The 23,879-nt window shown below is 46.1% G+C and overlaps 1 pseudogene; it reads left to right on the top strand.

Annotated features, from left to right (window-relative positions):
* Window positions 1-240: 240 nt before the first annotated feature.
* Window positions 241-23,879, top strand: part of LOC141271468 (uncharacterized) — a 339,948-nt pseudogene continuing 316,309 nt past the window's right edge.

Raw genomic sequence — 23,879 nt, 5'->3', positions numbered from 1 at the left:
TGAGGACCCCATTTTAGCATCTCCACTCTAGATGGCCCACTAGTGAGGTGATTAGATTGGACTTGATGTTTTGAGGCCCTCGCTCCAGCAACTCCGATCTCCTCACCTCAGCACGGTAGCAACTAGATCAGAGTTATTAAAATGAGGAGCACAAAAAATCACCTCTAGACGAAACCGATATATGACTGTTCTGTGCGCACAGGACCTGTGATGATGTCACAGTCATGTGATCAGCCACATGGAGGGGAGGAGCCAGTCTCCATTTTGAGGCTCCGTGTGAGAGAAGCCGTCTGTACTGGTGAGAGGTAATGAGGGAGCAGGGAGTGTGTGATGGGGAACAGGACTAACCCCTAATGGACTGAAGGACGGGGTCTCTCTGACCACTGGAATATACAGCGGAGCCGGAAAGATCCTGAAATCTTTACAATTTTCCAGATTTCTGAATTAATTTGACCTAAAACTCCATCAGATTTTAACACAAGTCCTAAATGTATTGACCCCTTCACCCCCGAGCCTGTTTTCATCTTCATGACCAGGCCAATTTTTACAATTCTGACCACTGTCACTTTATGAGGTAATTACTCTGGAACGCTTCAACAGTTTTCTCGTGACATATTGTACTTCATGCTAGTGGTAAAGTTTCTTCGATACGACTTGCGTTTATTTGTGAAAAAATTGGAAATTTGGTAAAAAAATTTAAAATATTGCAATTTTTATGCCCTTAATAAACCAGAGAGTTGTTTTACACAGAATAGTTACGAAATAACATTTCCCACACGTTTACTTTACATCTGCATAATTTTTGAAACATAACTTTTGTGGTTAGGAAGTTATAAGAGTTAAAAATTGACCGGCGATTTAATCATTTTTCCAACTAAATTTACAAAACCATCTTTATTTAGGGACCATGTCACATTTGAAGTCACTTTGAGGGGTCTATATGACAGCAAAATACCCAAAAGTGACACCATTCTAAAAACTGCACCCCTCAAAGTGCTCAAAAATGACATTCAAGAAATTTATTAAGCCTTCAGGTGCCTCACAGGAGTGAATGCAATGTGGAAAGAAAAAAATGAACATTTTACTTTTTTTTCACAACTATTATTCTTTAGCCCCATTTTTTTATTTTCACAAGGGTAACAGTAGATAATGGACCCCAAAATTTGTTGTGCAATTTTTCCTGAGTATGCTTATATCCCATATGTGGAGAAAAACTACTGTTTGGGGGGCACGGCAGGGCTCAGAAGTAAGGAGTGCTATTTGACTTTTGGAATGCAAAATTGGCTGAAGTAGATAGTGGACGCCATGTTGCGTTTGCAGAGCCCCTGATGTGCCTAAACAGTGGAAACCCCCCACAAGTGACCCCATTTTAGAAATAACCAGGGCTGTGGAGTCGGTAAGCCAAACCTCCGACTCCTCAATTTCCATGACTCCGACTCCAACTCCCTCATACATGGCTCATATTTAAGTGATAAATTTACTGTAGCACAGATTCATCTGAGCTAAAAGTCTAGGCCCTTAGATCAGGAATAGGACAGACATTTATAGGACATTTCATAACTTTCCCAAATTCTTATGAAAAATATATTCCCCACAAACTGCATTGAAGTACTGCACCCAATTTATTATATATTTTAGGAGTTGGAGTCGGTCCATTTTATACCGACTGATTCCGACTCCGACTCCACCAAAATGGACACCGACTCCACAGCCCTGGAAACCACACCCCTCAAGTAACTTATCTAGAGATGTGGTGAGCACCTTGAACCCACAGGTGCTTCACAGAATTTTATATTGTTGAGCCGGGAAGATGAAAAAAAATACACTTTTCCCACAAAAATGTTGCTTTAACCCCAAATTTTTCATGTTCACAAGGATAACAGGAGAAAATGGACCATGCAATTTTTCTGGAGTACACAGATACCCCATATCTGGGGGAAAACTACTGTTTGGGCACACAGCAGGGCTCGGAAGGGAAGGAGCGCCAATTGAATTCTGGAGTGCAATTTTGGCTGGAACAGATTGCAAATGCCCCTGATATGCCAAAACCGCAGAAATCCTCACAAGTGATCCCATTTTGTAAACTATTCATCTAGCGGTGTACTGAGCATTTTTAACCCTGAAATGATTCACACAATTGTATAACATTCGGCTAAATATATTGAAAATTATACCATTTTTTGCACTAAAATGTTACTTTGGCCTCAAGTTTTCAAAAGGGATAATAGGGGAAAATGGACCACAAAATATGTTACACAATTTCTCCTGAGTGCGTCAATACCTCATATGTGGTAGAAAACTACTTTAGAGGCACAGTGCAAAGCTATGAAATGAAGGAACGCCATATTGGAGTGCACATTTTGCTGGAATGATCTGAGGGTGCCACGTCACATTGGCAGAACCCCTGAGGTCCCAGAACAGCAGAGCCCCCCCCTATAAGTGACCTCATTTTACAAACTACACCTCGCAATGAATTCATCTAGGGGTGCAGCGATCAAGCCCCCTTGTTTTTAAGCATGCTTACTCTCCCCTGTTCCCTCCTAAATGTTAATCTTAATCTGCTCCTGCCTTTCATCTGTCTCTACATCCTCCATGCACCCAATAAAACATGGTAAATGCACTTAGATACTGGCTGATGACCATGTTCTACCTATTGTGTCACCCTATTTCCATATATTGTAAGCTTTCGAGCATGGCCGTCACTCCTCCTGTAACTGTTGAAATATGTTACATTGTATTGTTTTTATTGTCTGTACATGTCCCTACTTAATTGAAAAGTGCTGTTAAATATGTTGGCACTATATCAATAAAAATTATTATTATTATATTGTCACACGGGAAAATGGGCAAAAATAGCACCAAAATTCGTCACACAATTTCTGCTGAACGTTGCAGTACTCCATATGTGGCTGTACAGCACTGCTTAGCCACATGGCAAGAGGGATGGTATGCTATTTGACTCTTGGAGAACAAATTATCGTAGAATAGTTTCCGGGCTCCATATACAGAGCCACTAAATGCCAGAAGAGCCCAATCCCCTCTCAAGGCGCCATGTAGTGACATCATCGCTCCCTTAGTGACATCAGGCGCAGAAGAAGAATGATGGAGAAGGGATCATCAGCTGACGCTCCCTCCGCCATCATTGCTTTCAACTGTATCAGCATCCAGGATATATATATGTATGTGTGTGTGTTGTGATAAAGTCACTGGCAGAATACTGGAGGGGAGATATGTTTCACTGAGGCTGTTGGCTTCAGTGATGTGAAACATGGAAATCTTCTCCTGCATATTAGGTGCAGAGAGGGTTAAGCAGCCATATTTAAAAGGGCATGTTTTATAGGTGAATGGCTAAAGTGCGGGAGGGAGGTCATCCACCATATCTGCTCCTGGCACAACTACCGTCCTCATTGGGAATTGTCTAGCTGGGTGGGGTCTTGGTCCTCCACATGCCACACAGATGTCTACTGTCAAGAGATTCTGCTGTCCACATCTGGGGCAAACCCAACAACTGGGTTCCTGAGAATTCTGGTACTGGGGTGGGGGTGACGTCGGGGGCGGACAGGGAGGAAAATATGTCATTCCGGTTTTTGTCAGTCTGTAACATCCGTCTCCTAGTTCTTCAATTTTTTCCTTCAAAATAAGCGCATGCATTCATCCATACATCCACTGTCTTCAACAGACCCTTATCTTTCAGCCATCCATGATAGGAGTTAAAGGATTTCCATTTCTCTCCATTCATCTCTCCATTCTCATTCATTCCCGCTTTACACAATATTTTGTCAATTCCAATCAGTGCCTGTTTCCCTTCTCTGCGTACCACTAAGTCTTTGGCTATAATGCCTTCCTTGGCATTTTGGTTCCCCATTCTTTTGGTTCTCCTCACCTAGAAGAGACTCCTCAGTCACTTAGACAATGGTCACTTAGACAATGGGCCACAAAGGTTTCTGAACCATTCCACTACTAGCCTTCCAGGACTTATACGCCAACCAGAAAAACAGACCAAAAACACCGATCCTGATACACACCCACAACACAATCATCAGATGCATACTTTCATTCTTAAGTTTTCCAAAGGATAGAAGGCAGGACTGTCAATTTATCTGAGGGATTCTACTGGTTCAAAGGGACCTGAGCCAGACAACAAACTGTGAATTACCTGGGGAGCCGACCCCTCGGGGGTGAGGGAGTCTCTTCTATGCAGTGATATAATTACGTAGAATATAACAGTTATTCTTACCTCAGCGCTGTATATATCACCAACAGAGAGCTTCACTCGTCCCACGTCTCGGACTGGTCGAGCACCCCTGGGTAGATTAACTCAAGGTCCCTGTTCGAGGCGCCAGCTGTCGTTACTGCATTCTGGGTCTTCTATCCTTTGGATTACGATATCGGAGAGAATGAGACACAGGACAGGATGTTTGTGTCTAAACATGCTCTAAACTTTATTACAAAACACAGGGTTGATATACACCCTGAAGGCAGGAAACGGATTTGCCATATATGGTTCGATTATACAGTTTAGCTTAACAAGCAAAAAAGCTAGTTTCTGTATGCTTTAAAATATTTAATTTGACGTATCTGGCTAGCAAGGCCACGTTATCTTCTTGCAAGAACACATTATTACTACAAGAAGAAACATCTGGCCAGGGAGGACACGTTATCTTCTTAGCAAGGACACGCTATTGATACAAGAAGAAACATTTCAGCTTGCTGTTATTTTCACCTAAAGTAACTGTCAGGCTTATATAGCATAGATGGGGTCTTTAAACTTGAGGGACTCCATCTTCTGCTATAACAAAGGCAACAGAATTTTGGAGCAAACAAATTCATTTTCTAGTGACTCGCCTCCAACAGACACTAAAACTCCCTGTTTAACATGCGGGGAGCGACTGGCGCATCGCCCAGACCCCCGAGGGGTAGAATCATAGAATCATAGAATCATAGAATGGTAGAGTTGGAAGGGACCTCCTGGGTCATCTGGTCCAACCCCCTGCTCAAAGCAGGATTCACTAAATCATCTCAGACAGATGTCTGTCCAGCCTCTGTTTGAAGACGTCCATTGAAGGGGAACTCACCACCTCTCGTGGCAGCCTGTTCCACTCATTAATCACCCTAACTGTCAAAAAGTTTTTTCTAATATCTAATCTGTGTCTCCTCCCATTTAGTTTCATCCCGTTGCTTCTAGTCTTTCCCTGTGCAAATGAGAATAAAGATGATCCTTCTACAATGTGACAGCCCTTGACATATTTGTAGACAGCTATTAAGTCTCCTCTCAGTCTTCTTTTTTGCAAGCTAAACATTCCCAAATCCTGCAACCGTTCCTCATAGGACATGGTTTGCAGACCAGTCACCATTCTGGTCGCTCTTCTCTGAACTTGTTCCAGTTTGTCTATGTCTTTTTTAAAATGTGGTGCCCAAAACTGTACACAGTATTCCAGATGAGGTCTGACCAAAGAGGAGTAAAGACCGATAATGACTTCACGTGATCTAGACTGTATGCTTCTGTTAATACATCCCAGAATTGTATTTGCCTTTTTTGCTGCTGCATCACACTGTTGACTCATGTTCAGTCTATGATCTATTAGTATACCTAAGTCTTTTTCACATGTACTGTTGCTTAGCTCTATTCCTCCCATTCTGTATATGCTTTTTTCATTTTTATTGCCCAGATGTAGTACTTTGCATTTTTCCCTGTTAAAAACCATTCTGTTGGTTGCTGCCCACTGCTCCAGTTTATTTAGGTCTTTTTGAATCCTCTCTCTCTCTTCTCTAGTATTAGATATCCCTCCTAGCTTTGTGTCATCAGCAAATTTAATCAGTTTACCTTCAATTCCTTCATCTAAATCATTGATGAAGATGTTGAACAATACAGGTCCCAGGACAGAGCCCTGTGGTATCCCACTTGAGACATTCATCCAGCTGGATGTGAAGCCATTTACAACCACCCTTTGAGTCCGATCACTAAGCCAGTTATGAATCCACCTAACAGTTGCCTGGTCCATTGCATACTTGGTCATTTTTTCAATAAGGATGGTGTGAGATACTTTGTCAAATGCTTTGCTGAAGTCAAGATATACTATATCTACAGCATTTCCCTGGGTGTAGGACAATAGACCGGATTTTATTGACTGTTTGGGAGGACAAAGACCCTCCGTGCGTGACACCTCCATGGGCACAGAGGGATCGAAATTGCCCGAACCCTCACTCAGAGGCACTGAGAAAGTTGGAGCAGAACGCTCCCGTAACTACTCAGCAGTCACCTCCAGTCATCTCTTGGCAAACCGAAGGTCAATTCTGGTAGCAAGATTAATCACTGCCTCAATTATTACTGGCATCTCTCGGGTAGCCAACGCATCTTTTACATGGGAGGCCAGACCTCTCCAGAAAATGGGAATCAGAGCTTTGTCTGGCCAATCCAACTCAGCTGCTAGGGTACGGAAACGCACCGCATAATTGCTTACGGAAGACGTAGCCTGACTAATAGCGAGAAGACGCATGGCAGTGTCATTGGTGACCTCAGGACCCAAAAAGACCTGTTTGAGGGCTGTTGTGAAACTGGCTACAGTCTTCACAACTGGATCCGACTGTTCCCAGAGTGGAGTAGCCTGCTCGGAGAGCAAGGAAAATATAAATCCCACCCTAGACCTATCAGTGGGGTACACCTGCAGTTGTAACTCGAAATGCACCGCACATTGATTGAGAAACCCCCGACAGGTCCGAGCGCTCCCAGAAAACTTACTTGGAAGCGCTAGGCGAGGAGTTGGGACAGGGGAGGGTATTAGGGGGGCTACCGCCTGGCCCACAGCCTGAGCGGTCAGAGTCGGAATGTCCAGAGTCGGCGGACATTGTTCTACTTGTTGCAACCGAGACTCCAGCTGCTGGATATGGTGTTGCATCAAGGATGAGCCGTTCTGACTCTGTGCAGTAGCCGTCATACTCAGCCAGACCCTGGCCTAGTCTAATGTTACGCTGGCGTGTCCTTTAATAAAATAAAATAAAACTTAAAGGACATGTCGGGGTCCACCGGACTGCAGAGGAGCTGCAGCAGCTGAGTCCCATAGGAATGTTCAGCTAAGCACAGAGAAAGAAATGAACTAGTGTGTTAAGTGCACACACTAGTAGTAACTATACAAGGTACAATGCCTGGAGTTAACAACACTCCAGAAACGAAACTAATAAACTTCTGCACTGCAATACACCGCTGTGCAGAGCAGGAAGGATTTGGTAGCATGAAACTCCTGAGCAATAGATGGCGGCGTATAGAGCTGCAGATAGCTGCAGGCAAGGAAAGGCCTGGAACCTAAGTTCCTAAAGAGGAGGAGAATCTCTGCAGCACCCAACACATGGATGTAAAAGCGGCAGTGTGACCACATATACAATGGCAGACCCTCGAATGCTGGATCGGTAGCGAGGATGCCTCCGTGGCGTGGACACCAACCGGTGAACTGACACGGTAGAGCTTGCTGCTCACAGCATTCCCCTAGCCCTAATTGATGGCTAGGATGACTAGGGAGCACACAGCAGGAACCCTTGACAACGACTCTCACACACTGCATTTACTGCCAGAGACCTCACCCCAGGTTAGAAAGAGATAGACTAGGCACCGGGGCAGAGGCCACGGAGCCCTTAAATACTCTAGAGACAGCCCCAGCCCCCCAAGACAACCAACTACGCTGTACCAGACAGCAGGGAGCGTGGCTTAGCGGCACATGACCATAGGGGGCGTGGCTTAGCATGACATGCTCGCGAGGGGCGTGGCTTAGCGGCACATGACCGCAAGGGGCGTGGCTTAGCGACACATGAGCAGAAACCACACTTAGAATCCCTAGAACGGAACCTAAATGCTGACAATTACTAACCAGCAGGAAAGGGCCTAGCCGGACGCCACGAGAAAGCCCTTCTCCTGCGTACCGGTTTAACACAGGCTGGGTCGAAACGTTATTCTATCTTGTCGCATACCTCCCATTACCTGTATAGTTATTTGCCTTCATGGATATAATAAACTCTCAGCATTTAATAATAATTCAGAGTGTGCGGTGAATTTGCTCAGTTGACAGGACGTGACTTCCGATTCATTCTGATTGACAGCCTGCTCACCCAGTTAGGCAGTGGGAAATCAGCTGTCAATCAGAATGACGGTGTAAGTCCTGCCCTGTCAACTGAGGGGAGTGGAAAAGAAGCAATTGCTCTGCCAAGATGACGTCAGCAAAGTTAGCTGAATCCCTGGTAGGAACTGTCTGTGCCCACTCCGTGCTGGGGAAGAACGGTAAGTAGCAACTAACTGCTTGTTAGTTTTTAGTCACATTTTTTGTTTTAAAGTCCCGGATATCCCCTTTAATGAAGGGTAAAAGGGAGAAAGCTGCGGCCACTTTGTGCATTTGTTTTTTAATTAATAAAATTATTTTTTTTATTATCGCTTTTCGGAATATAAAAAATTACACATAGCTCTGATTGTTCAGTATTGATAGAATTCAACTTATCGTGTATATACACAAGTCTCAGCCAGCACCACCATTTTGAAGCGCGGATGGAAATTTGCGGGCAGGGTCGTGACAGTGACTGAACGCAGCCGACATCATAATTAACAAAGAAGAAGGAACCGACAGCACTCAGCAAAATGGACGCCCGTTGATTCCAAGGAACCAGCTTGGAAAAATTGCAGCATATCAAAGAAAAAACAGCGTCCAATCCAGGGCGTTCAAGATATCAAAATTGTAGTTTATTCTGCCAGATTACAATGTTTCGACCGTTTCCCGGTCTTTATCAAGTATGGTACTTGATAAAGACCGGCGAACGGTCGAAACGTTGTAATCTGGCGGAATAAACTACAATTTTGATATCTTGAACACCCTGCATTGGACGCTGTATTTTCTTTTATATGCTGACATCATAATTAAAATCACAAAAGAGGCATAAATTACAACAGAAATGTTCTCCAGTGTCCCCGGACATTTCTGTAATAATTTATATCACTTCTGTGTTGTACATTATCATGCGGTTGCGCTCTTTTACGTCTCTCCCTGCAAAACGTCACCACTCTTCAAAAATGGTGACATGCGGATGGGACTGGAGCAAAACTTGAGCAATTCCCTAAAAAAGCATTAAAAAATGTTAAAAAGTCATGAAATAACTATAAAACTGGTGTATATATATATATATATATATATATGTATGAATAATGTAATTGCTATTCAAGAAAACAAACCTCTTGTAATCCTGGGCTTCCTTATAACCCCTCACTGCAGTAACTCCATTCTAGCTGCTTCTTGAGGACCCCATTTTAGCATCTCCACTCTAGATGGCCCACTAGTGAGGTGATTAGATTGGACTTGATGTTTTGAGGCCCTCGCTCCAGCAACTCCGATCTCCTCACCTCAGCACGGTAGCAACTAGATCAGAGTTATTAAAATGAGGAGCACAAAAAATCACCTCTAGACGAAACCGATATATGACTGTTCTGTGCGCACAGGACCTGTGATGATGTCACAGTCATGTGATCAGTCACATGGAGGGGAGGAGCCAGTCTCCATTTTGAGGCTCCGTGTGAGAGAAGCCGTCTGCTGTACTGGTGAGAGGTAATGAGGGAGCAGGGAGTGTGTGATGGGGGAACAGGACTAACCCCTAATGGACTGAAGGACGGGGTCTCTCTGACCACTGGAATATACAGCGGAGCCGGAAAGATCCTGAAATCTTTACAATTTTCCAGATTTCTGAATTAATTTGACCTAAAACTCCATCAGATTTTAACACAAGTCCTAAATGTATTGACCCCTTCACCCCCGAGCCTGTTTTCATCTTCATGACCAGGCCAATTTTTACAATTCTGACCACTGTCACTTTATGAGGTAATTACTCTGGAACGCTTCAACAGTTTTCTCGTGACATATTGTACTTCATGCTAGTGGTAAAGTTTCTTCGATACGACTTGCGTTTATTTGTGAAAAAATTGGAAATTTGGTAAAAAAATTTAAAATATTGCAATTTTTATGCCCTTAATAAACCAGAGAGTTGTTTTACACAGAATAGTTACGAAATAACATTTCCCACACGTTTACTTTACATCTGCATAATTTTTGAAACATAACTTTTGTGGTTAGGAAGTTATAAGAGTTAAAAATTGACCAGTGATTTAATCATTTTTCCAACTAAATTTACAAAACCATCTTTATTTAGGGACCATGTCACATTTGAAGTCACTTTGAGGGGTCTATATGACAGCAAAATACCCAAAAGTGACACCATTCTAAAAACTGCACCCCTCAAAGTGCTCAAAAATGACATTCAAGAAATTTATTAAGCCTTCAGGTGCCTCACAGGAGTGAATGCAATGTGGAAAGAAAAAAATGAACATTTTACTTTTTTTTCACAACTATTATTCTTTAGCCCCATTTTTTTATTTTCACAAGGGTAACAGTAGATAATGGACCCCAAAATTTGTTGTGCAATTTTTCCTGAGTATGCTTATATCCCATATGTGGAGAAAAACTACTGTTTGGGGGGCACGGCAGGGCTCAGAAGTAAGGAGTGCTATTTGACTTTTGGAATGCAAAATTGGCTGAAGTAGATAGTGGACGCCATGTTGCGTTTGCAGAGCCCCTGATGTGCCTAAACAGTGGAAACCCCCCACAAGTGACCCCATTTTAGAAATAACCAGGGCTGTGGAGTCGGTAAGCCAAACCTCCGACTCCTCAATTTCCATGACTCCGACTCCAACTCCCTCATACATGGCTCATATTTAAGTGATAAATTTACTGTAGCACAGATTCATCTGAGCTAAAAGTCTAGGCCCTTAGATCAGGAATAGGACAGACATTTATAGGACATTTCATAACTTTCCCAAATTCTTATGAAAAATATATTCCCCACAAACTGCATTGAAGTACTGCACCCAATTTATTATATATTTTAGGAGTTGGAGTCAGTCCATTTTATACCGACTGATTCCGACTCCGACTCCACCAAAATGGACACCGACTCCACAGCCCTGGAAACCACACCCCTCAAGTAACTTATCTAGAGATGTGGTGAGCACCTTGAACCCACAGGTGCTTCACAGAATTTTATATTGTTGAGCCGGGAAGATGAAAAAAAATACACTTTTCCCACAAAAATGTTGCTTTAACCCCAAATTTTTCATGTTCACAAGGATAACAGGAGAAAATGGACCATGCAATTTTTCTGGAGTACACAGATACCCCATATCTGGGGGAAAACTACTGTTTGGGCACACAGCAGGGCTCGGAAGGGAAGGAGCGCCAATTGAATTCTGGAGTGCAATTTTGGCTGGAACAGATTGCAAATGCCCCTGATATGCCAAAACAGCAGAAATCCCCACAAGTGATCCCATTTTGTAAACTATTCATCTAGCGGTGTACTGAGCATTTTTAACCCTGAAATGATTCACACAATTGTATAACATTCGGCTAAATATATTGAAAATTATACCATTTTTTTGCACTAAAACGTTACTTTGGCCTCAAGTTTTCAAAAGGGATAATAGGGGAAAATGGACCACAAAATATGTTACACAATTTCTCCTGAGTGCGTCAATACCTCATATGTGGTAGAAAACTACTTTAGAGGCACAGTGCAAAGCTATGAAATGAAGGAACGCCATATTGGAGTGCACATTTTGCTGGAATGATCTGAGGGTGCCACGTCACATTGGCAGAACCCCTGAGGTCCCAGAACAGCAGAGCCCCCCCCTATAAGTGACCTCATTTTACAAACTACACCTCGCAATGAATTCATCTAGGGGTGCAGCGATCAAGCCCCCTTGTTTTTAAGCATGCTTACTCTCCCCTGTTCCCTCCTAAATGTTAATCTTAATCTGCTCCTGCCTTTCATCTGTCTCTACATCCTCCATGCACCCAATAAAATATGGTAAATGCACTTAGATACTGGCTGATGACCATGTTCTACCTATTGTGTCACCCTATTTCCATATATTGTAAGCTTTCGAGCATGGCCGTCACTCCTCCTGTAACTGTTGAAATATGTTACATTGTATTGTTTTTATTGTCTGTACATGTCCCTACTTAATTGAAAAGTGCTGTTAAATATGTTGGCACTATATGAATAAAAATTATTATTATTATATTGTCACACGGGAAAATGGGCAAAAATAGCACCAAAATTCGTCACACAATTTCTGCTGAACGTTGCAGTACTCCATATGTGGCTGTACAGCACTGCTTAGCCACATGGCAAGAGGGATGGTATGCTATTTGACTCTTGGAGAACAAATTATCGTAGAATAGTTTCCGGGCTCCATATACAGAGCCACTAAATGCCAGAAGAGCCCAATCCCCTCTCAAGGCGCCATGTAGTGACATCATCGCTCCCTTAGTGACATCAGGCGCAGAAGAAGAATGATGGAGAAGGGATCATCAGCTGACGCTCCCTCCGCCATCACTGCTTTCAACTGTATCAGCATCCAGGATATATATATGTATGTGTGTGTGTTGTGATAAAGTCACTGGCAGAATACTGGAGGGGAGATATGTTTCACTGAGGCTGTTGGCTTCAGTGATGTGAAACATGGAAATCTTCTCCTGCATATTAGGTGCAGAGAGGGTTAAGCAGCCATATTTAAAAGGGCATGTTTTATAGGTGAATGGCTAAAGTGCGGGAGGGAGGTCATCCACCATATCTCCACCCCAGGGAGTGGTCTGGGCTTTAAATAGCCAGCCTTTTGACTCATGTGGGGTTCAGTATCTGGAGGCCTGCCTCAAAGAGAGGAGCTTGTGTTTGTTGGTGCTAATCTGAACCGTGTGGTTTTTGCTAATCCTGAGTGGCTGGACCCCGGCCGGTGTAAGGACTTTGCTGGACATTTTCTTATTTTGTTTTGCCATTATGCCAGATGCGCTGTTTATTTTCATGAACTCTACGTTGGTTTATACTGATTAATAAAATCAACAGAAAATTTAAGTAGACAGTGTTCTGTGTTTACCTCCATGCGCAACCGAGTGAGTAGATCTACCATAGTGTGTACAAATATAAAATGTGCAATATGTGATCATGATCATGTGACTGCGTGATAATGAGACTGTGGATGTGATACTTGAGCAGTGTAAAAGAATAAAATGTAGGGGATAGAAGATTAAAAATAATATGCAGGTGAAGAATAACACCTGGTGTAAGTGAGTAATTTGTGCCTAGACAGATGAGGAGCAAATGTGCAGAACAAGTAAAAACAAGACAAGTAACCAGATAAAAGTCAGTGTTTACGTGACACAAGTGGTTGACTGTTGAGTGCACATGCACACCGTCACTGACAGTGTGAATGAGTGACAATGCGTCTGCACAACCAAGAGAAAATATGAATTTTTATTTGTTGTGCATATTTGGGATAGGCCATCAACATCTACAGTGGTGGCCAAAAGTATTGGCACCCCTGCAAGTCTGTCAGATAATACTCAGTTTCTTCCTGAAAATGATTGCAATCACAAATTCTTTGGTCTTATTATCTTCATTTAATTTGCTTGCAAGGAAAAAACACAAAAGAGAATGAAGCAAAAATCAAATCATTGATCATTTCACACAAAACTCCAAAAATGGGCCACACAAAAGTATTGGCACCCTCAGCCTAATACTTGGTTGTACAATCTTTAGCCAAAATAACTGCGAACAACCGCTTCCGGTAACCATCAATGAGTTTCTTACAATGCTCTGCTGGAATTATAGACCATTCTTCTTTGGCAAACTGCTCCAGGTCCCTGATATTTGAAGGGTGCCTTCTCCAAACTGCCATTTTCAGATCTCTCCACAGGTGTTCTATGGGATTCAGGTCTGGACTCATTGCTGGCCACCTTAGAAGTCTCCAGTGCTTTCTCTCAAACCATTTTATAGTGCTTTTGGAAGTATGTTTTGGGTCATTGTCCTGCTGGAAGACCCATGACCTCTGAGGGAGACCCAGCTTTCTCACACTGGGCCCTACATTATGCTGCAAAATTTGTTGGTAGTCTTCAGACTTCATAATGCCATGCACACGGTCAAGCAGTCCAGTGCCAGAGGCAGCAAAGCAACCCCAAAACATCAGGGAACCTCCGCCATGTTTGACTGTAGGGACCGTGTTCTTTTCTTTGAATGCCTCTTTTTTTTTCCTGTACACTCTATGTTGATGCTTTTTCCCAAAAAGCTCTACTTTTGTCTCGTCTGACCAGAGAACATTCTTCCAAAACGTTTTAGGCTTTCTCAGGTAAGTTTGGGCAAACTCCAGCCTGGCTTTTTTATGTCTCGGGGTAAGAAGTGGGGTCTTCCTGGGTATCCTACCATACAGTCCCTATTCATTCAGACGCCGACGGATAGTACGGGTTGACACTGTTGTACCCTCGGACTGCAGGGCAGCTTGAACTTGTTTGGATGTTAGTCGAGGTTCTTTATCCACCATCGGCATAATCTTGCGTTGAAATCTCTCGTCAATTTTTCTTTTCCGTCCACATCTAGGGAGGTTAGCCACAGCGCCATGGGTTTTAAACTTCTTGATGACACTGCGCATGGAAGGCACAGGAACATTCAGGTCTTTGGAGATGGACTTGTAGCCTTGAGATTGCTCATGCTTCTGTGACGCTCGCAAGCCCTGCCCTGGGAAGATGGGGTACGCGGAGCCGGGTCAGATGTTGAGAACGGGAATGCAGTCGTGGCCTGGACCCGTTCCGTGCCCAGGGCCGTCACATTGAAAATGATGTTAGGGCTTTCCGGGTGGAGTGGTAATTGTCGACTGCGCCACCTGTGGTGTCTGGTGATGCGCCACCAGCACCGCTACAGTCCGCTGAGGCCCGATGTCATGGCGGCTAAAATTCTCGCTGCTCCCCACAGGCGGAGCGCGGCCTCAGGGCAGGCAAGGCAGGATGAAGGGGGTAGTAGTAGTAGCGCGGGGAGTACGGGCACCGCGTCGCGTGGTATGGCGCGTAATGAACAGTCCGGAGGCCATAGGGATGAATTTCCAAGGCTTTTCTCACAGTTCTCTCTCAAGCAGCGCAAGGCTTCTCCCTGCTTCTCGCGGAGTCCTGCGGCCACCAGGGACGGGGGTCCGACTACCTCCGAGGAAGTCCAGTGTGAGGTAGCATCCCTACACCAGAGTGTTCCTGCACTACAGTCTTTACCCTTTCCCGTCTGTGCGTGTGTAGATAGGCCGGGTCTCCCTCTGAGCTCCTCTCAGGTGTATGGCTCGGGTGGCAATTCCTCTCCATCCCAAGACCGGCGGGATCCTCAGGGCCTAACCGGGCTTTCCCGTCCTGGACATAGAGTACGAGGTCGGGTGTCGGAGGCCGGTACCCCTCTCACAGCTGGAATCCCTCTGAATAGATCAGGTAGGCGAGGACAGGTGGCGTACTCTTCTCCGTCCGCATCCTCCCCGGGACCCATTTGCTAGGGAGCCACACTCTAAAGCTCCCGGGCCTTCTTGATCCTGGTCCTTGGCCGGGTTGAGACATTCCTCGTCTGCAACCTACCTCTCGTCCCATAGATCGGGGTACGAGGGCTGTGTCCCTTACTGGTGCAGGCCCACACTGGATCTGCGCTCCCGGAGGGAAGTCACATTAACACACAGTTCATGACAGCACAGCACGACCACTTGACAGACGCACTGTCAGAGACCAGAGAACAGAGACCAAGATCAAAGATGGCATACTATTAAATATGAAATTAGAAGTGTCACTAACTAACTGTTCCTCCACCCACACCCACTAACTGGTTCCTACCACTTTGTGTTCCCCAGGCTCCCTGTAACCAGGGGAGCAGCACCTAGTGCATACTAGCTCCCTCTGGTGGAATGTGGTGTTGGATGCAAAAGGCTGGAACACTACCATCACACCAGGCTTACCTCAGAGGAGGAACACCACACTCCATTAAAGAAGTGCAGCATTCCTGTGGCGGCCGAACCCTCAGGGGCGCCACATTCCCCCCTGGTAAAGCACAGCACGTCCGCGGGCTGCAAAGGAATAGCACCCAGGAAAATTTCTTTTTATATAACAAGTAAAACTATCATCCCTTTATGGGAGGCACATTTCTTGTAACTTTGCATAACAGTTATGAGAATACAAAAGTGCAAAAGTATAAAATTATAAAAACACAGAGATATAAAAGTGCAAAATTATAAATTAAGACAAGAGACTTTTTGATCAAGACAGCGGACTGCTTAAAGGTGACGACGGTCGGTTCAGTAGCAAGAGGGACCTGCCCTAAACCCTCTACGTGGGCCCTGGGGTGGCTGCAGGGCATGAAGATCCAGAGCTGGACCCCCACACAAGCCACTCCAGACAGGTTTTGCTTCTGAGGTCTGAGGTAGAAAGTAGGCACGGTTTTGTATAAAACCAATAGGGAGCACCTAAATAGATGCATAACTATTTACAATGCAGTCCGCCGCCTGCCATAGTCCACAGGGACCAAAGTCTCTATAAATGAAGAAACACACAAAAATAGCAGCAATAGTCAAACTTCTAGCAATAACTACAGCAGCCGGGGCTGCTTTAGACTTGGGGCGCACGTGGAGGGAAGGGCTCATTCCTCCCGACAGAGGCTAGCCGGTCACCTGAGGCTGAGGGCGTGGTGGCGTCACTCCCAGACACTTTGTGAACGTCCAGGGCGTACCACCCACGCTCCCCCTGGTGGCGAGTGAAAGTCACAGTATCGCCCGGGAATAGGTTCCGGCCGGAGCGTCCCTTTTTAAGGCGCGGCTCAACGTCCCGCTGGCTGACGAACACATCGTCCTGGAACATGGGACACCGGATAAACCCCCACCCCGCCTCATGGTGAAAACGCACAACCTGGCCTTCATACCGGGGACTAGGACGGGTAGCCTCCTCCAGTCGCGCCCGAGTCTTTGTAGCCTTGGTCCTCACCTCGAGGCGCTCGCAGCGTTGCTCCCGCCAACGTTGTTCCCGTGCTAGCTGGAAGATTTGGTCGCTGCACCATTGGCTCCTCCTTCGCGCTTCCACTCGGGTCTCCCGCGGGAAGCCCATTAGGTCGCCCCCCTGGTTTTCTCAGGCCCACTCCTCGGCCTCGGGCCAGGTCACCTCTGGTGCAGGTAGCGGGGCGAGGACGGGTTGCTGCAAGTCCTCGGAAGATGCGGACCAGTCCGGGTTGGAGCCGGTAGCCTCCTCCGCAGCTCCAGGCACCTCCGTTACCGAGCTCTCGTGACAGCGTAAGTCCCCACCAATAGCTGCCGGTTGCAGCTCAGGAGCTAGTGCTTGCTCCCAGGTGACTGCGTAGGGGACTATGTACTCCGCCATGAGGTCCAGGATCGTCTCTGATGGTTCCGCAGCCGGGGCAGGGGTTGCACTCTCACCTGCCGCTAGGTCACTCTCGACTTCGACCTCCGGGCCGACTGGTCCTGGACCCTCCTCTCCTCGACGGCGGTCTCGGATCCGCTGCAGCATCTCCGCTTTCCACGCAGCCGTCGCCGCCTCCTGGGCCGCCTTCTGCCTCCTTGCAAGCCCCGGAGCTTCCGAGTGGAGAAACTCAATATCTCCCGGTGTTAATACGCCGCCACTTCGCTCTCTGCCGGGTGAAGGGCCTGGACCGGGTTCAGTGGTCACGTGGTCTCGCTCCCCAGAGGCATCCATGACTGCCTCCGTTGACTGCCAAGCTCCGACTGACATGGCCGCACCTTGTTGCTTTCCTTCTTCTTCCTCCTGTTTCAGGGCGGTTCCTGGGCGGCCTGCTGACAGGCCCGCCTTCGTTCAGCCCATCCTGTTTGACGGGCATTACCCCGCGGACAGTCTCTGATGGAAGGGGCAGTCCACATTTTTGGCGCCAAGCGGGAGCCCAGCCCACGATGGGAGGTGTACAAAGACAGTCTTTTCACAGCATTATGGTGCCTGTTCTTCTTGGGCGGGCGCCATTTTAAGTGTAAAACAACAGTTCAAGGTGTAAGGCACACAGTACCTGATAGCAATGGGCACTCTTCTCCGTTGCTGGGGGCATGCAATCCTGCCGACTACACCAGTGATGTGACGCTCGCAAGCCCTGCCCTGGGAAGATGGGGTACTCGGAGCCGGGTCAGATGTTGAGAACGGGGATGCAGTCGTGGCCTGGACCCGTTCCGTGCCCAGGGCCGTCACATTGAAAATGATGTTAGGGCTTACCGGGTTGAGTGGTAATTGTCGACTACGCCACCTGTGGTGTCTGGTGATGCGCCACCAGCGCCGCTACAGTCCGCTGAGGCCCGATGTCATGGCGGCTAAAGTTCTCGCTGCTCCCCACAGGCGGAGCGCGGCCTCAGGGCAGGCAAGGCAGGATGAAAGGGATAGTAGTAGTAGCGCAGGGAGTAGGGGCACCGCGTCGCGTGGTATGGCGCGTAATGAACAGTCCGGAGGCCATAGGGATGAATTTCCAAGGCTTTACTCACAGTTCTCTCTCAAGCAGCGCAAGGCTTCTCCCTGCTTCTCGCGGAGTCCTGCGGCCACCAGGGACGGGGGTCCGACTACCTCCGAGGATGTCCAGTGTGAGGTAGCATCCCTACACCAGAGTGTTCCTGCACTACAGACTTTACCCTTTCCCGTCTGTGCGTGTGTAGATAGGCCGGGTCTCCCTCTGAGCTCCTCTCAGGTGTATGGCTCGGGTGGCAATTCCTCTCCATCCCAAGACCGGCGGGATCCTCAGGGCCTAACCGGGCTTTCCCGTCCTGGACATAGAGTACGAGGTCGGGTGTCGGGGGCCGGTACCCCTCTCGCAGCCGGAATCCCTCTGAATAGATCAGGTAGGCGAGGACAGGTGGCGTACTCCGCTCCTTCCGCATCCTCCCCGGGACCCATTTGCTAGGGAGCCACACTCTAAAGCTCCTGGGCCTTCTTGATCCTGGTCCTTGGCCGGGTTGAGACATTCCTCGTCTGCAACCTACCTCTCGTCCCATAGATCGGGGTACGAGGGCTGTGTTCCTTACCGGTGCAGGCCCACACAGGATCTGCGCTCCCGGAGGGAAGTCACATTAACACACAGTTCATGACAGCACAGCACGACCACTTGACGGGACGCACTGTCAGAGACCAGAGAACAGAGACCAAGATCAAAGATGGCATACTATTAAATATGAAATTAGAAGTGTCACTAACTGTTCCTCCACCCACACCCACTAACTGGTTCCTACCACTTTGTGTTCCCCAGGCTCCCTGTAACCAGGGGAGCAGCACCTAGTGCATACTAGCTCCCTCTGGTGAAATGTGGTGTTGGATGCAAAAGGCTGGAACACTACCATCACACCAGGCTTACCTCAGAGGAGGAACACCACACTCCATTAAAGAAGTGCAGCATTCCTGTGGCGGTCGAACACTCAGGGGCGCCACACTTCCTCACAATTTGGTTTCTCAAGTCCTCAGACAGTTCTTTGGTCTTCTTTCTTTTCTCCATGCTCAATGTGGTACACACAAGGACACAGGACAGAGGTTGAGTCAACTTTAATCCATGTTAACTGGCTGCAAGTGTGATTTAGTTATTGCCAACACCTGTTAGGTGCCACAGGTAAGTTACAGGTGCTGTTAATTACACGAATTAGAGAAGCATCACATGACTTTTCAAACAGTGCCAATACTTTTGTCCACCCCCTTTTTTAGGTTTGGTGTGGAATTATATCCAGTTTGGCTTTAGGACAATTCTTTTTGTGTTTTTTCATTGAAGACAAATTAAATGAAGATAATAATACCAAATAATTTGTGATTGCAATCATTTTCAGGAAGAAACTGAGTATTATCTGACAGAATTGCAGGGGTGCCAATACTTTTGGCCACCACTGTAAGTACTGAAAAATCCCTTTAGGCTTTGTACAAGCAGCTATGGATGAGTACATGCAAAATACAGGATCCTAAATAACGTGTGATACTGTTTGGACGCCCAACAATCAGAAAGTTCTCCCATATCCCACAGATAAGTGATAACGTTCAAACTTGAGAATACTCCGTTAATGGTCTGGATCAGTCTGTGTAAAGAGGCCATTACTGTGCTGCTTGTGTGTCAGTGTTTACTGTAGTTCCCATATCACGGCGGAGACTAAATGAGGGCCTGACTATAACAGTGACTGTAATTGGATTATGTTTTATATTGGGGGCAGGACGGGGCCATAACTGGATGTAGTGATCAGGTGAAGCCGGTAACAGCTCTGGAGATTTCTTAAATGGGATCTTTATGATGTTACATCATCATTTTCTCCCCATTCAGGTCCCTACAATATCGGATCCTCTCAGTGGATATCTTCTATATAAGAGAATTTTCCTGATTGAACCGTCAAGGATGGATAGTGACAGGGACAAGATGGCGGAGAGGATATTACACCTCACCCTAGAGATCCTCTTCCGGCTTACTGGAGAGGTGAGAGATTCTGATGACGTCACATTACATCATTCTTATCTATGGGAATAACAGATGGACAGAACTGGAGAGGTGAGGACTCTGGAAATGTCTGTAGTGAGATTTATTAATGTGTCTCTCCATAACCAGGATTACACAGTAGTGAAGAAGACCCCTAGTGAGCGCTGTCAAGACCCTGTGTCTGAGGGATTGATAAGACCCCTGAGTCCAATCATGGGGCTTCCACCTCAACCCCTGATACATGAGGACATCAATGACCAGAAGATCCTAGAACTCACCTACAAGATGATTGAGCTGCTGACTGGAGAGGTGACACTGCTGGGAATGCTGGGACATTATACAGCAGGGGTCTCAAACTCGGCTGGGTATATGGGCCGCACATGGAAAAAATTTGAATTTGGGGGGCCGCATTCTTTGTTCAATGTGACATTTTTAGTGATACCATTTTTTTTGTATACACCTTTTGAACATTTTTGCCGTGTTTATTTTTTTATGGCTTGGGTCGTTATGGATGTGGCGATAATAAACGTGCACTTTTTTGTGTTTACTTTAGTTTACATATAAAACAGCATTTTTAGTGCCCAATATTTTTTCATGCTTTATTTTATTTTTTATTTTTTATACAATTTTATTTCCCCCAATTGGCCACATACAGTAATATTGTCTTACAATTAGCATCATATAGTAATAATGGAAAACATCTTGTAGTAATGTTCCCCATCCAAGTCCCCATCTTGTACTAATGTGCCCCATCCAGGTCCCCATCCTGTGGCTATGTGCCCCATCCAGGTCCCCATCCTGTGGCAACGTTCCCCATCCTGGCGCCCATCTTGTACTAATGTGCCTCATCCAGGTCCCCATCTTGAGGCTATGTGCCCCATCCAGGTTCCCATCCTGTGGCAATGTGCCCCATCCAGGTCCCCATCTTGTGGCTATGTGCCCCATCCAGGTCCCCATCTTGTGGCTATGTGCCCCATCCAGGTCCCCATGTTGTGGCTCTGGTCCCCATCTTGTGGCTCTGTGCCCCATCCAGGTCCCCATCTTGTGGCTATGTGCCCCATCCAGGTCCACATCTTGAGGCTATGTGCCCCATCCAGGTCCCCATCCTGTGGCTATGTGCCCCATCCAGGTCCCCTCTTGTGGCTCTGTGCCCCATCCCGTTCCCCATGTTGTGGCTCTGTGCCCCCTGTGCTGTTCTTCACACACATAAAATAGAAAAAAAAAAAGATGATTCTCACCTGTCCTCCGTTCCCTCGGCGGCCTTCCTGCAGATGTGGCCCGCAGGCACCACAGAGTCCGACCCCTTGACGATCCCGACCTGGTCCAGGAGGAGCCGCCGACAGCAGCGCTGCATTGCCGCACAGAGACTGTCTCCCAGCACTGCATTTTCAATGTCAGCCGCCGGCCAATCAGAGGCCAGCAGCTGACATCTGCATATGGCAATGACGTCATACTCGCTGCGCCGACACGCAGATATCAGCTGCTGGCCTCTGATTGGCCGGCGGCTGGCATTGGAAATGCTGTGCTGGGAGACAGTCTCTGTGTGGCAATTCAGCGCTGCTGTCGGCGGCTCCTCCTGGACCAGGTCGGGATCGTCAAGGGGTCTGTGCCTGCGGGCCGCATAAAGCAGCCTCTGGGGCCGCATGCGGCCCGCGGGCCGCGTGTTTGAAACCCCTGTTATACAGTAACGCTATGAAGGGATAGGGGTGGTGATTGTATTATTGTATGTGTCAGGTTCCTATAAGGTGTCAGGATGTCACCTTCCATTTCTCCATGGAGGAGTGGGAGTATTTAGAAGGACACAAAGATCTGTACAAGGATGTCATAATGGAGGTTCCTCAGCCCCTCACATCACCAGGTAATAGACAGGACTAAATACACACGGCCTATACTTATCTGTATGTAAAGAATGAATTCAATCCCTGTATGTGTTTCCTACAGATCCATCTAGTAAGAGGACAACGCCAGAGAGATGTCCCCGTCCTCTTCTTCCAGAGGACTGTAAACAAGAAGATCCCAATGTTCCTCAGGATCATCAGGTAGATGCTGTGAAGGTGTCATGAAAAATCCCCTATAATGTGTGAAAGCTGTGAAGGTCTTGTGTTTAGTCTTGTTTTATCCACCAGTATTTTTTACTGAATGGCCAATTTGAGACATCTGCTCTTTCCCAACTGGAGGTTCAGCGTGTAGAAATTAGGCAGCAGCCCTTTCCCATCTGTAACTTATTAGACACATGACCCCCAATGTGCAATATGAAATGATCAGTTTTCAGAATGTGAAGATTAAGCAATCTGAATGACTTTGTACAAGGTCATCACTGCTATATTATGGGGTTTTTACATACAATGATGTCAAGAGTATACTAAGAATGTTGTTAGAAAAGAAAAACATCCAGTATTATTAGATCTTATGGATATAAGCAACTCCTCAACGAAGACATCAAGAATTGTTCCTAGAAAAGTTGGTGCACAGGCATACAAATTGCAGATGAATGCTAATATGTCCGGATCCACTCATCGCTCCTTAGCACAATTGGGCTATAGCAGCAGATGACCAGTTCCAGTGCCATTGCTTTCCAGCAAAACTGTAAGAAAAGAAACTTCATTGGGCAAAAGAAAGTAACAATTATTTCACATAGCAGTGGAAAACATCATCTGCTCGGATGAGATTTCTGTTGCACTGTGCTAATGGGAGGGTCAGAATTTCATGCAAGCAGCATGATTCCATGTTCCCTTCTTGTCAGGTGTCAACATTTCTGACTGGTGGAGGTGGATTAATGGTGTGGAAAATATTGTCTGAGTACATCCTGGGTCCTTTGATACCTGTGGATGGATGCTTGGATTCTAGAGCTTACCTGAGTATTGTGTCCAACCGAATTCATCCCTTCATGCCCTTGCTGGCCACCTGTTGCCAATGACTTTGGTTGGCCAGGACTAGATTGTTGACAGTTCAATGAGGGAGACCACCAGTCAAAAATAAACTTTTCACTAAACGATAATTTGGTGTAGATCATATACAGTAGATAGCGGGCACACAACTTTATGAATGGGTCCTTCACAATGCAGAACATTTTCCACACACAGTTCCAATTCCTTCCTCTTTAGTCTCTTGTCCTGCAGTGGCTACTAAAAGTTTTGCTTTTTTTTTTTTTAAAGTGTGATCAATTCTGTCTGGTTGTTGTGATGCCATTTTCCTGGTGATGAATTGAAAGTGCATGAAGTTGTCATCATGCAAGACCTTAATTTTACCAAAATGCTTTTGAATGCAGGTATGGTCATTTAATTAAAGGAAACTGACTGCCAAAAGTTTTGCATATACTATTTATTGATCACAACATAGAGAGTAATTCATAGTTTACTTTGCCATAACTTAGTATTTTGTAGCATAACCTCTTGCTTTAATTACTGCACCACACCGATGGGGCATTGAAGCCACTCGGGTATTCAAGACATCTTGAGGGATCTTGCTCCATTCCATTGGCAAATCTGAAAACAATTCATCTTTATTGTTATGGGTATGGGCCCCAACTTGTCACCCTAACTCATCCCAAAGGTGGTCTATAGGGTGTAAATCAG

This window comes from Phyllobates terribilis, unplaced genomic scaffold (genome assembly GCF_046119375.1).
Source record: "Phyllobates terribilis strain yellow unplaced genomic scaffold, ASM4611937v1 Scaffold_5__5_contigs__length_657084704, whole genome shotgun sequence".
Lineage (NCBI taxonomy): Eukaryota > Metazoa > Chordata > Amphibia > Anura > Dendrobatidae > Phyllobates > Phyllobates terribilis.
This window is presented reverse-complemented; position numbering and strand designations above follow the sequence as displayed.